The sequence below is a fragment of the Corvus brachyrhynchos genome, unplaced genomic scaffold (genome assembly GCF_000691975.1).
Source record: "Corvus brachyrhynchos isolate BGI_N302 unplaced genomic scaffold, ASM69197v1 scaffold370, whole genome shotgun sequence".
NCBI lineage: Eukaryota > Metazoa > Chordata > Aves > Passeriformes > Corvidae > Corvus > Corvus brachyrhynchos.
The window spans coordinates 1,250,324-1,264,354 of NW_008235977.1; the positions used below are offsets into that span (position 1 = coordinate 1,250,324).

General features: G+C 43.3%; 1 long non-coding RNA gene across 1 annotated transcript in view; it reads right to left on the minus strand.

The window, feature by feature from the left end:
- LOC108445254 overlaps positions 1–13,152 on the minus strand; it is a 30,645-nt gene extending 17,493 nt beyond the window's left edge. The window contains exons 1-2 of the long non-coding RNA XR_001860061.1: positions 12,892–13,152; positions 12,611–12,773 (exon numbers count right to left, since the gene is read on the minus strand). This is a non-coding gene — a long non-coding RNA (uncharacterized LOC108445254). The remainder of the gene's footprint in view (positions 1–12,610; positions 12,774–12,891) is intronic.
- Positions 13,153–14,031: the final 879 nt, after the last annotated feature.

A 14,031-nucleotide genomic window follows, 5' to 3' on the forward strand; every position in this document is an offset into this window, starting at 1 on the left:
CAAAAAGGGCCAAAAAACGGGGGAAAAAAAAAAAAAAAAAAAAAAAAGGTGAAAAAAATCGACTTGGCAGCTGCTAGGTATAGGAAAAAAGAAAACAGAAGGGAGGGCCATGACTCCGGACCTGGGAGCCTCCTGGGACATCCTGTAACATTACCAACAAATAAAGATGCTTCTCACCGTGTGTGTGTGTGCCTTGGATGCCCTCATGGCATTCCCCACAGCCAGGAATACACTGGAGAGCCCCAGATCAGCACCATTTCTGCCTGGTCAAATGATGTACAGGGTTTTGGTAAGTGATGTTACCCATTTCATGATTACCCAAACCATTTTAGTTGAAATTGAGCTTTCTTTGAAATTTCCACCTCAACTAAACAGTAGGTTTTGCTATGGCAATTTTTAGTTTGCAAAAGAAGTGGTACTCAGGGCACTACAGACCCAAGAGGAGGAAGCTACCCCTTTATATCAAGTCAAAGAAACCCTCAATAATCTTACATTTCAAAGGCATTTATGACCTAACTTTGGTTCATTAGCACGTAAGAAGACATTAATGACACAGAGTAATGAAACGTAACAACTCTTTTAGTGCTTTCCTATTATCTGGGTCTTTAACATGCAGTTTGACAAGAGCTAGACTAGCAGCAGCTTTAACAGCATTTTATAGAGCTGGTGCTCACTACGAATGCCCCAAACCCAAAAAGGCACAAGCCAAAAAGGTAAAGATGCAGCAAGGAATCATGAAAAGTTTATTGTAAATGTCAAATGAAATGTATCTGCCAGTTAGGGCTTATTTAAAAAAACAATGTGTGGATTGCACTGATCCTAGCTGTTACAAAAGTAGAGATTTATAAGGAAAAGAAAAAATGCCCAGCTGTACCAGGTATTTTTTAAACCTAAACATTTTGCTCTTCAAGACTTTAAAAACTCTTTGTGAAGGAGGTATAATCCACAACTCAGGAAAATACTAATGTAATTTCTCTTTCAGAAACAAAAATCAAAACTCCCTCCTGAGCTATATCCATGGACAAAAGCAGAGTTAAATATCAGCTGCTTTTATCTAAGTGCCGAAATGTAAAAATACTTAACCAGGATTCTACCAACTATTACATTTACACCCCATCATTTGTCTGCCAATACCAGTCTAGGTCAATTTCTTAGTTGAGCTTAAAAAAAACCCCAAAAGATCAATAAAGGTGTAGGTGGAGAGGTTTAAAAAATAACTACTGGAAATGATGAGCCAAGATCTTTGGAACAACGTGTCCCTGCCTGAGGTACAGGCAGGCTGGTTTTTAGATCAGTCACCTACAACTGTGGTGTCATAAAGCAGAAAAATACCACCAAGAGTCATTTTTAGGAAAGAACACCAACAGCTCCTCTCACATTCACATCCAGTGAAACTCCATTCCAGTTAGATTCATTGGCAAATTGTAAATTCTTATTTGATTTATCAATCACAATTTTATATTGTTAATTCATATGTTCATTAGACAAATCCATTCCTCTAAGGTAATCACTTAAGGTACTGTTGGCATGTGAACATGCACAAATGGATAATTCTTAATGACCTTCCAAGCTGACATATTTTTGGCATCAGTTTTCTGTATCCTAATTTCAAGCTGCCTCTCTGGTGTTATCATAGGGCTGACTTCACTACACAGTCAAGGAGGACTTGCAATTGGAAGTCGTTAGCAAGACTGTTCCCATCAGATATCAGCAGAACAGGGAACAATTAAAATTATCTTTCTCCTTGGATGAAACCCCTGTGTTTCCAGCTGCAGTGGTCGGTAAGCAGGCTTCAATTTTAGCAGCCTTGAAGGAGAAAACATTCACATCAGACAATTTGACCAGATTTGTGACTTCTTCAGTATTTCCCCTGTACATAATTTTTGCTCTGCTGATGCTTGGTGCAAAAAAAAGAAGGTCAGGGAGGTTGGAACTACATGATCTTTAAGGTCCCTTCCAACCCAAACCATTCTATGATTCCAGGAAATTAAATTAAATATAGGTCATCCCAGGTTACTGTTCTGGCAGCTGCTCTGCACATTGCCCTCCCACAAGGCCAGGCCAATATCACAGATTTTCTACTGCAGGTTAGCATGGTGCAGGTGAGCCACAGACCAGCGGACATACGGCTTAGCCATCATTTCTTGCAGGGGTCTAATGTAGGAGCTCGTGAGGAGACCTGTAGGTGGACCCAGCACTGGCTGTGCTCGCCAGGTTTGCAGAGTTACAGAGCAATCATGTCAACTACCAGAAAATGCAAGAATGTTTTCCACATTCTCAACTTGAGAGATGGCATTTGCCCAGCTGAATGACCATTAATCACAGTGGTACCCAAACTCCAGAAGACTGCGCCAATGTTATCCCCGCTGAGGCTGTTTGGGGTCTCTCCATTCCCAGCCTCGCACTGTTAGTGCCGCTCATCAGGCACCATGAGAAGGGGAAAAACATGGCATTGTCTTAAACACAAGGTTCCCAGGGTTGCCAGCATTTCCACAGTACTCCCTAGAGCAGATCCAGACAAGGTAAGGGGAATTTCTGGCATTTCCCAGAGTCTACAAGAGACAGGAGGAAGAAAAATGCCAGGAAAAGGTGGGGTAGACCCAGTGCTGCAGTCCACTGAGGTTTGGCAATTGGCTTCCATGGCTTGGGAGGCAGGCTGGGAAGGGAGTGAGGTGCAACAGGACAGAAAAGTGCTGGGAAAGAGCCCTTCCCTAGTTGATGGCCAACACAGCCAGCAGCCCCTCATGAAGGAGCCGCTGGGGCCTGGGGCTGTGGGTAGCAATGGAAGCTGCAAGGGGTGTGTGTGCAGCCTGCACCCTCCACGCCTGCCCAGCTCAAGTCAGTGCCCAACTGACACCCAAAAGTCAAAGAAAAGAGTTTGCATCCCTTCCTCAAAAGCACAGCTCGGGTTGCAAATCCAAATGTATGGGCAAAATGTAAATGCATTGTGACAAGCTGTACGGGGAATCAAAACAAGGAACAAGGAGCGTATGTTTCTTTTAGAGAAACGTCCTTTATCTCGCAGGCAGAACGAAGCGTGTGGCATTCAAATGTTAAGATTTTTGCACACTTTCATGAAATACTAAAGAGAAACCAAAAAAAAAGAAAAAAGAAAGCAACAAGAAAATAACCCAAGTCCGTGTCACTTCTCAGCTAGTTTGGTTATTGCTGCTCCTGAGTACTGTAACATATGCACTTTCCCTTTTGAAAATGTATCAAAGTTGTTATTTTGGGGGTGGGATAAACTCTTACCCATGCATATCTTATGTTTTGAAGCCAAGAATGCTTAAGAACCTGCTCTGGATCCGCACATCAGATGCATAAGTGATTAGTGACAAGTGACACAGAAACAGAGAATGTGCTGTGTTACGATGAATAATAAACACGCGCAATTTATGCAGGCAGAGCGAGCGAGGAGATGGCATCCTGCACTTTTTCCATAGAAATAATGTGAATCTCTCGGCAATGAAGCCAGGCCGACCAGGGAGTTTCTCCAGCCCGCCAGCCGCACAAGCCGGCAGGAGAGAGCGGGGACGGGTGAGGAGGGGTCACCCACCAACAGGGCTGCTCCTGGCTTACGGGTATCGCAGAATGAACTGATGGCCATTAATTGTCTCTCAGCTAGAATCACCAAAGAAACAAAATTCACAGTGGGCAAAATTTTTCACTCTCTGGGAGAAAGGAGCTTTTAGATAAATGAAAAAAAATTCACTGAAAAACATTCACATGGTTTCCTATTTCTTGGGTTTCTGGAGAGCATCACTACAGTGATAGCATTAGTGGTGGTTCTCTGAAAAAAATCTGAATGAATAAATTCATTTTTTACATGAAATTTCTCCAGGAAAGGCAAGTACATGCCCCTGGGAGACTGTCAGGGCTGAGGAGAGCTGGTAACAGGAGTTTCTGAAGGGCGGTGGTGTACCTCACCACTCTTGGATTCTCCATTAGCAAAACCACACACAACACGGAAGAAACCCAGATGCCAAAGCCAGCCAGCCATTCATCCTTAGTCCAGCACGTGTGGTTTTGTTCTTGTGTGCCTCTGCCACACACAAACACCAGAGCTGCCGGACGATGCACGGAAGTCCTGCCCCACATCCCTCAGCCTCATGCTCAGCTGGGGGGATGGTCCCAGGCTGGACGCATGGGGTCCTGCAACATCCCCAATTTGTCACCTTCTTTCTTCTGTCCCTTGCTGCCCTCCCACAAATGAGCCATCCTCCAAGGAAAAGAGAAAGACTTTTTTTTTAATTAAAATATATCCACCTGCAACTTAACTCTGCACATTTTTTCCTGGCTGTCCTGGCCTGCCAACTCCGAGCAAGCTTTTCTCTGTCATTTTTGCACTCTCTCTACTCTTCCAGAAATGTATGCACTTGGATAAAAGTAGAACTGAGAGGAGAAAATGCATATTCTGTTAAATAAAAATAAAAAAAATAAAAGTTGAAAAAAGTGTCTAAAAGATGGATGTGTAAAGAAATCATAACCATACTTTAATTCTGAGTTTGAGTTATATAAACTGTGCAGCGGTAATTACCAAGCTCCTCCAGATTAATAAACAATTACCATAGTAACTATGCCATCATATGAAACCTATGCTCATGAATTTTTAAAGCATAAATGGAAATACATGCCGGTTGAAAAAGTCTCCTATTTATTTTGTTCCTGGAAGACAAGGGAGAGAGATCCATTAAAGGAACTCGTCAAGTTATTTCTTCCTCCGCTGGTTCCTGCAGCCACACTTCGGACAAGTGCCATATATTATGTACTAACTAGGAAAGTCCATTATGTGTGCAGGGCCTGTGGCTGCCAGGCAGCAGGGCTGGCCTCGCACCCCACTCCCCTGGCAGCCCCTGTGCTCTCAGACCTTGTTTCCCTGGAGACTTTAGGTGACATGGTGCACCTCTTTATCTGCCTGAATGTAAGGGGTTTGTTGGCACAGCAAGCTATCCCCAGTTGTGCGCTGGGGTCTTTTTTTTTATTTTATTTTTTTATGGATAATGTGTGAGAAAAATTTCGAGTTGATGTTGCATGACCACACACAGGAAAGACATCTCCATCAAATATTTGATAAGCTGACTACTGTGAGACAATGCATGCATGCAAATCTAACTTTCCACAGCATAGTGTGCCTTGGTTGCAGCACATCCACCACTGTCCCACCAGGCTGATCGTACTGGAAGGCATGCCACAGCCTATTTCCCACATCTGGAAAAATCCAGTGTGATCTGTTCTTGTGCCAGTGCCTTGCACCCTGGACCATGCTGGGCACATGCGTTCAGCCACCAGGAAAGGGCTCTCTGCAGCCCCTGTGCCTCTGCATGGTCTGACCCTGCTGCAGTGGAGTCAGAGGGGAAGGGCCAATGTTCCAGCACAGCAGCACTGCCCAGGGGCAGACCCCTGTTACCTGCAAGCCAACAACACAGACCCCAAGACACCCAGCAGGAAGGGTATCCCAGTCTGACATTGCCTTTTCCCCCAAAGCCCAAGCAAAGCAGCCCCTCAGGACCGCCCTGCACTCCTCTGTCTCTGAGCTGCTCCTGACAAAATGTGCCAAAATTTGCCAAAATATGCCCTCTGTCGTGCGAGGCATCAATGATTAAAAGCAGTCTATGAGAGGCATCCAAGGTCATTAGGAAAAAAAAAAGGCTTTCTCCTGCCCCAATATCAACTCTTGTTTTACGCTATCATACACAAAAATTTGGTTTGAAATCTCGCACCCATATTTTAGAGCTTTAACACAGCTGAGCCTGGCTTTACCACCATTTGTTTGTAACATGTAAAAAAAAATATCTCAAAATGACAAATAACAAGATTATATATCAACCTGTTGATCATTCTGACAAGAAAGCTGAAAAGCAGTCCTGAGTTAAAAAATAGTGTTCGGTATTTGCAGTAATAGTCTAAAACATGAGGTGAGACCTCTATGCTTCAAGTCTGAGACGCTTACTTTTGATAATTTCGATGAGCTGAAAAAATATCTCCCTTTTTGCAAGAAAGTATTTCTTCAGACACTCTGAGATTTAGGAAAGTCATTAAATCCTTGTGGATTGAAGGTAGAAAAATAAATTGTACGTACTTTAGATTTTGAATGATCTTCCTATAGCAATTTTCGGGGAAAAAAACTAAGAAGAATTCTGCAATTTTAATCTCCTCAGTTGCTTCCCATTACTAAACAAGCAGAACACCACAGTACAAATGTGGATGTTACATGTCATCTTGATCTGCTGCTTTTTTCTTTCATTAAAGCTTTAATGCAGCAATTATGGCTACGTTGCCCTATAAAAAAAGGAAAAGGCAGTTTACTTTAAAAAGTGAAATTGCATAGCCTACTATTTAATTATACACAAATGTAAATGGCCTATTTTTCCATAACTGGTTATTACAGCACTGTTTTACTTTCTGAGTTTTCACAATCTCTAAAACCTACAACGCTTCCTGCTATATAATTGTTTTGCTACATTATTGTTTTCATCTGATTTTTTCTTTTAATGCGAGTGCAGCGGGATAAATCTTGGTTTTAAGCCAGCCAGTACTTCATCTACTTAAGCTTTTATAGATGAAGATTGCTGTAATTATCAGAATACCCGCTTATTTCTGAAGTATTATCTTGGCAACCTGCTGGCATTTACAACCAATTAACAAGCTTTGCCCATTAGTTGCATAAGGGGTATCACAGAGTAAAGCCATTGTGTGCTAATTTTCTATTTTAGATAATCAGTTTGGCCATCCAAAATGGAAAGGGGAAGAAAAGAAAGGTTTGACACCCAGTGGCAGACATGTAAAAATGACTACATGCCTCCCTGAGACAAAGGTATCCAGCAACTGCATGATTGCTTCACTGTCGTCGCCACTGGGTTTTAAGTATTTATTCCCTTTGTCTCTTTTGGAAGAGAAAATAGAAAGTACAGCTTCAGCAAAGTAATCATGTCCTCTTTTTATTTTTTAAACAGATTGGCTTCTCCCTCTGTCCTCGCGGGCTTGTAATTTCACCAAATTGTACAAGTGTTAAACACGATTTTAAAAAAAAGGAAAAAAAAAAAAAAAGAAGAAGAGTAAACAATAGAGAAAGAAGCCTGTTTGCCAGTGCAAATCTCAGCCTTCCTCTCCTAATCGCGGGGCCGAGCAGAGCCCTCATGCCAAAGGCAGACCCTCGCTCGCATCGCTGCACTGCACTTGGTTAAAGCCATATGCAGGCTGGGGGTTTAACCAGGCGCTGCTATGAGCAAATGGGCTCCCGGCCGACATTCAGCCCCTGGCTGCTGAGCTGCTGCCAGCCCCGGCTGCCTCCTCCCTGCCCTGGGGGATTTTCTTAAGCATTAACCTTTGGTCAAGGCACCGTTTGCTTTCCCTGTTCCTGGCGCAGAGCAGGGAAGATGCATCGCCACGTAGGTGCCCTGGGCAGGAGAATGCTCCTGCCTGTGACTATAGTGCTGGATCATCACAGCACTCCCTGAAGTGTTCATCCCCACCAGACCCATCTCCAGAGCTGCTCCATGAGCATCCCAACCCTGCTTTGCTGCCCCATCCACACAGCGTTTGACTGGGTCCTGTCTTGAGGACAGGAACCCAAATCTGCCACAGAGGGAAGCGGGCACAGCTTGCAGCACTGCTCTGCCCCTGCCCCTCCAATGACCCTACTGACACCAGTCCCTGCCTCCACCTTCCCACCCCATCCCTGCTGCCCAACCAGCACCAGGCACGAGGCTCAGTCTTCCTTGATCTCCCACTGACTCCAGGCCGTGGGCTTGACCCTTGTATGCATCTCCATCCATTCTGCCTGTGGCAACCAGGACCAAAAGGGTCTCCTTTGTCCCACACCACACAGCAAGGGGAGAAATGGGTCTCTGATCCTACCCAAAAAGCCTCAAGGTAAATAACAATGATTAAATGATTATGCTGGAGGCAACAGGGATTACCCATTTAATTGTATATAAAATTAGATGTTAGACCTGGTATAAATGCCTGCATTTTGTAATAAGGAGAGAAACTAATCAGTTTAAAGATGAGCACAGTCCTTAAAGCATGGTTAGATCCCATTTACTCCATTGAACACAACAAGTGGATGGTTCATGTTGTAAAATGGTTTTATAAAATGTAGTGAATGAACTGTACAATGACGTGTTTTATTTGCCTCCTGTGGTTTAGATTCATATTTTGCTTTAGCATAAGTTAAACAAAATTAAGACTATGATTATGCTAAGAGGATGCAGCCAGTAAAGATAGAAAATGTTGAACTCCTCAAAGTCATAAAGAATTGTCAACTGTGCAATTAGTAAAGGCTGAACATATACACTGAAGTCTATTAAGTCATAAATGAATGAGAAAAATGTAGTGCTTGGCAATTTAATGTGTATATTTGTCTAAATTATTTTAAATTAATTGCTATTGGCTACAATCATTAGAAAATTTAAGATTTAAGTAAGGTACAGTATAAACCCTCCTATAAAGTGAATCCAGTTATATAGCCAAACTATTAAAAAAATATTTAGGCTACTGAAAAGAAGGGCCAATGAGCAGAGTGCTGGGGACAGCTGGAGCTCCTTGCAGCCTGTCTCCTCTGACGCTGCCCCAGCTTGAGCACCTTGAAGCTCCTCAACTGCTGTCAGGGAGCACAGATCAGCCACCTCCAGCATTACATATGTCCCCTTTTTGGGCACCTCTGGACAATTTTCCCTCCATGTTTCCATTTTTCTAACATGAAAAAGAGGAAACTTGTATTTTAGGGGAGTTTCCTTCAAAGTCTCAGGTGAAAAAGCAGTTATTTGCCTAATTCTAATTAAGTTGTTCCCAGTCAAGAGTAGTGTGCCCCAATAGCCTTATCCAAGGTGATGACAGAGGCAACTGGAAAATGAGTGAGCAGAGAAATTCTCCCCAGGGAAATGAAACAGTACACAAATTCCCACTCTATGTTCTGCATCTGCAAGGAAGGAGACATGTTCCTCCAGGACTCTAATCTTCATCACTAATATTATTATTAAATATTTACATACCACCCTAAGTTTGCATGACACTTTACAGAGATAAAAGATGCTCTCTTTGCACTGAAGATCTTAGAGCCTACATCAGACAGAGAAAGTAAAATTAGCAGAAAGAAGACATGACAAAGATTAAGAAAAGGATCTAATGCTGGTGACCCAAAAGCATTTTTAGATTGTAACAGTGTGTGGGACTAGGGCTGACAAAAGCTCGTGGCTCTGGGGCCCTTTTTGCTTTTAGCTGCCATCCAACCACCTTTCAAACTCATGGTGGTGATGTGGAGCTATTTCCCTACAGCTTTGACCCAAAGAAAGAAAATAATGGCATCCTGTAACCACCAGAAAAATATTTTTATGATCTGATTTGTCTAAGGAAAAGAAAGTCAGTCTGCAAGAGTTCAGCAGTTCTGGGCTGCACAAGTGGGAGAAGGGCCTGTGCACTACAGCACTAAGCTGAAAATAGAAGTAAGAGTTTCTTGGTCCTTCAGCTTGAGTTTCCTCCATTTTGATTAATTCCCTCACTTTATCTGGGGCTGAAGAGACACAGCAGCACCAGGAAATCAAAGCAGCAAAGGTGGACAAGTGGAGATACTCAGCACAACTCTACCTGCTCAGGGCATGGGGTGGGCACCTCCCTGGCAAAGTACAGGGAATACACCTCTGCAGGAATGATGCTAAAAGCCCCACTCGAGGAGAATAATGCGCCTTCTATAAAGTCTGTAAAATAATTTAATGTATTTTAATGCAGATTTTCCTACCATGGGTCGCCAAGCCAAGCCTAACATTAAGCTGCGGTAGCCCCTCTCCTGCCTCCACACATAGAGGGAAGCTGGCAGCCCTGCAAGAACCAAGCCCACACCGCAGCTCTCTGTTTGCAGTGCTGCACCCAAAACTCCCCGGGATGGGGAGACTGTGGAAGTGACAGCAGCAGGGACGAGGCCACCAGGCTTGAGAACAAGTGGCAGACAAAGAGGAGAGGTGCTGGAGCCTCCACCAGAAGGGTCCTGCTCAGGCGGCAAAGACCCCTTCTGGGTTCTCACTGCCCACCTATTCTATTCATTCACAAATTTGGTAATCAAGAAAATGACTTTTTCTGCCTTTTAAATTTTTAAAACTAATCTTGGCATATTCAATGCCAATGCGAGATTTCCCCAGGTTTCCCAGAAGACACACATTTGTTGATGGACCCGAGGCATCATGCAGAGAGAAGCAGCAGCACACATCAAATCCCCTGAGACAACAAGGGGCAGGACGTGCAGGGCAGAGGAGATGCAGTGTAAGGCATCCAGCAGTACATATCTGAAGGCACACGCATGCTCACATACACACACATATATGCATATAGGCACACACATATAAATGCTCCCAGCAATTCAGTTAGATTAATTTGCTGTGGCTATTCCATTATTTTCCTGGTAGAGTACTTAAAGAATCAGGTTAAGCCTTTGCATTAGATACACAAACAATGCTCCTTTACCTCCACATGGGTGTTGTGAGACTTTAATTAATGTTTGTAAAGTGCTTTCATATCCCCAGAAGAAAGGCACTGTAGAAGTATGTAGTCTGATTATTTCATAGCATACAAAAGTAGAGGTGAAAAGAAGTAGTCTCCTCCTTATACATAAAACTACTGATCTCAACTCCTGTATTTAAAAAACCCCAAGATGTTAAGAAAGAAAAGAATTCTGACCATGAACCTACTTCCGGCTTCCCCTTTGCCTTTTTCATCTGATTTCTGGTTGAGTGAAATAATAAGCTATTGTATTGCTGTAAACTCTTTGTAAGTAGATTTGACTAAGACAACAGAGTTCAGTGCCAGCAGCTACTCTGATCATTCTTTTAAATGGAAATTTACCGTCTGCTGCATCACATGGAAAAAATATAGAACTATTTTTCACAGCTTGTTCACTGAACAGATTATTGGAGAGAAGAAAAAATAAAAAGGCTTCATTTTCTACAGATCCCAAATCTTAGCGTAGAAAGTCTTGGCAATTTCCTTTTGAGAGGAGACAGATTTCACTTTCACATTGATTTAACAATGAGAAGTGCATCCAAAATGAGGGCCTGATTCTGAGCATTTAAATTGTTAGCCATAGCTGACTCCATAGCTTATCTATGGGAGCAAAAGTGCTCACATCAATAAGCCTATGTCTGGTCCTAATATAGAACCAGTTCTCAATGTCATAAAATCTTTTTTAACAGCATCTTGTGTTACATTTAATTTATTTCACATGGTCTCGTAAAATAAGATAAAAGCTTGTAAGTCTAGAAGTCATAGTCATATTAAAAGGATGGAAAAAACCCTCCCTACCATGTATTCATGTTTATTAAGTATTATCTTCATGGAAGTTACATACTTTTAACTCCAGAATTTCCAAATTGTTTCTAATCCTAATGGCAGTCATAGAGAGCTGACAGTGAATAATGTAAACAGATTACAACATACTCGCTTTTTAGAGGAGAAATTCCTTCCCAAATCTCCTCAGAGACAGGTCATCCCTTTCAGTTCAAGGCAGCAGCACAGGGCCTTACCCCTCACCTGGGCAGGGCATGGATGGATGATGTCCTTGCCCTGCCTGGTCCTGGGAAGTACAGGTGTGTGGTCTAACTTCCAAACCTAGCCCAGGAAGCTCCAGGATGACAGGCACAAGAAACACCGGCTTGTGCCAAGCATGGTTTAATCTGACCGTGGCCTAGAGAGTGCACAAGCATCTGTTCTTTAATACAGAGAAAGGCTCCAGACAGAAAAACATCCTTGGGGCCAAGAAGGCTTCACCCTTTTTTAATGGAGGTAATGGAGTGCCTCTCCTCCACCACTGAAAGTATGCTTTCTGCTTCAGCCCCAGGAGGGGAAGGAAAGGACTGCAGCCACGGTCCCCAGAACATCAGCTCCACCGGTCAGAGCATGGTGCCAATAAAGCCAATGTTGTGGGTTTGATGCCAAAAGAGCGATTCACCTAAGAGTTGGCCTTGATGATCCTTGTGGGTCCCTTCCAACTCAGAACGTTCTGTGATTTAGGGAGAGCTTACCTGAAGCCCAGGGCACACAGCCAGGGCTTCCCAAAAGACATTCATGGTAGCCTCTGGTGTGGTGTAGCCTGGCTCCCACAAATTCCCCACAGAAAAGAGGCTCCTTTTTCAGTGTTTGAGGGACAATGTCCCTGGATGCTGGCGGGGGGATGAATAGGTGGATTCAGGGATGTAAATCAGGGGGTAAATCCTGGTCTGTCTTTAGGTCCCCCAAAGCTGTATGTGCATCTGGGTGGTTGGATGCTTCTCCAAGGCTGGCAGTGGGGCAACCAAGTGCCAGATGGGCCACCTTCCTATTCACAGTATGGGTCCTTTACTTGTGCAATTCTGTATAACAGAATTTATTATAAAAGTGTCTTCAGCATCTCAGAGCATGTCAGCGACCTTAGAGAGCTACTGGTATGAGTACTTTGGCAACAAGAAATAAAGGCAAAAATAAAAACTTCCCAATACTATGGTATATGAGCTAAGAGAATGTTCCATTAAAAAAAAAACCCCACAAAATAAACACACACAAAAAACCACTTGCTCTTTTTTTTCAGCTCATATTTCCTTTGTTTATCAATGATAACCTTTACTATAAGAAAATGACAAGGTCTTACCTGATGCTGCTGCTAGGAAAATGGTTTCACTACAGAAGGCCATCACAGATGTCAGTGTTTTAGGAACCAGCAGCAGATCCACTGCCTCTCCCCCAGGAAGAACAAGCCAGAGGCAAACCCAGGGGCAGTGTGGTAAACAAACACTGTGCTTCCAACCTAAGCCCTGGAAAAGAAAAGTTACTTTTGATGAACTAAAAGAATTCCTGAGGACAACTTGCAGTAAACTTTAACCACGATCTGACACGACAGTAAATAAATAACTTCAAGATAATCACACGTACCTCTTTGGTAGGCAGTGGTCTAACCCAGGCAGAGATGCTTTTAGAACATGGCTGTTCTCACCAGCCCTTGATATTTTTCTTGCGATCCAGGCAACATCACATTGAAAAACCTACGCCACAGCTGTCAGGGCTTCTCTCCAGCAGATAATTAAATTCCATTGTGACAAGTGAGCTCAAGTTTAGTGACACCATCCCTGCCAACCAAACAAGAATGAGAGCCATCAGCTGCACAGACGTTGATCGCTTTGCTGAAAGAAGAGGTGCCTGCAGTACTTACCAGCATCCTCCCAGGGTAGGTGCTCAGCCCCCAGGAAGTACCTGACAATAACATGAGTACTTGTCAAGGGATGATTGTGTTGGGATCAATGTGCTTATGCAAGAAGGCCTGACAAAAGTGGAGCAAGTCAACAAGTTTAAAGGACATTCAAGATCTTTTCCAAACCAGAAAAAGGCAGTGTTTAGCTTGGGCGGTTGCATGGTAGGCTTTTGCTAAATGCAAAAGATGAAGCCATCAGTGTTTTTTCCCTTGGATTCCCCTCTCAAGTTGCTCTTTCAGGTAAAGAGCTTATTTTTCCCTCATCTTATGTACATCCCATATTTTTGCAGATATGCCCACTTTCCTTAGAATATAGCTTTTAAACTTAGCTTACCCATCAAAAATCAGACTGCACATTAGCTAATACCTAACAACTACCTTTCCATAGCTATATTGTTTCATATGTAAATCTTTTATTTCTCAGATAATTATTGAACTATCCAATTTTAAGTGCAGCTGGAGGAAAACTGCATTTTTTCCTCACAAGAGAAGAATACTGCTTCTCTGCTGTCATCCCAAAGAGACTCCCCCAATCAATAAAGGGTGGCCAGGTCTCACGTTTAAGAACTGCATATCTGTTCACTTACTTTGCTCATGGCTCAAGTGTTTCAAGTCAGCATTCCGGCTGCAGTAGCTCCAGAGAGGCTAGTGGGATGTCACAGTTACAGAAGCATACATCTGCCTCGAACGTGCTGTGCCAGTCGGAGAACATCTCCGATCCCACACAGCCTCCAGGCTCTCTCCGGTACACGGGAGGAGGTGTATCTGGCCTCCAGGGAGGCACTCCAGGAGCCTACTGCTGAGCCAACAGCCAGAAAATGCAG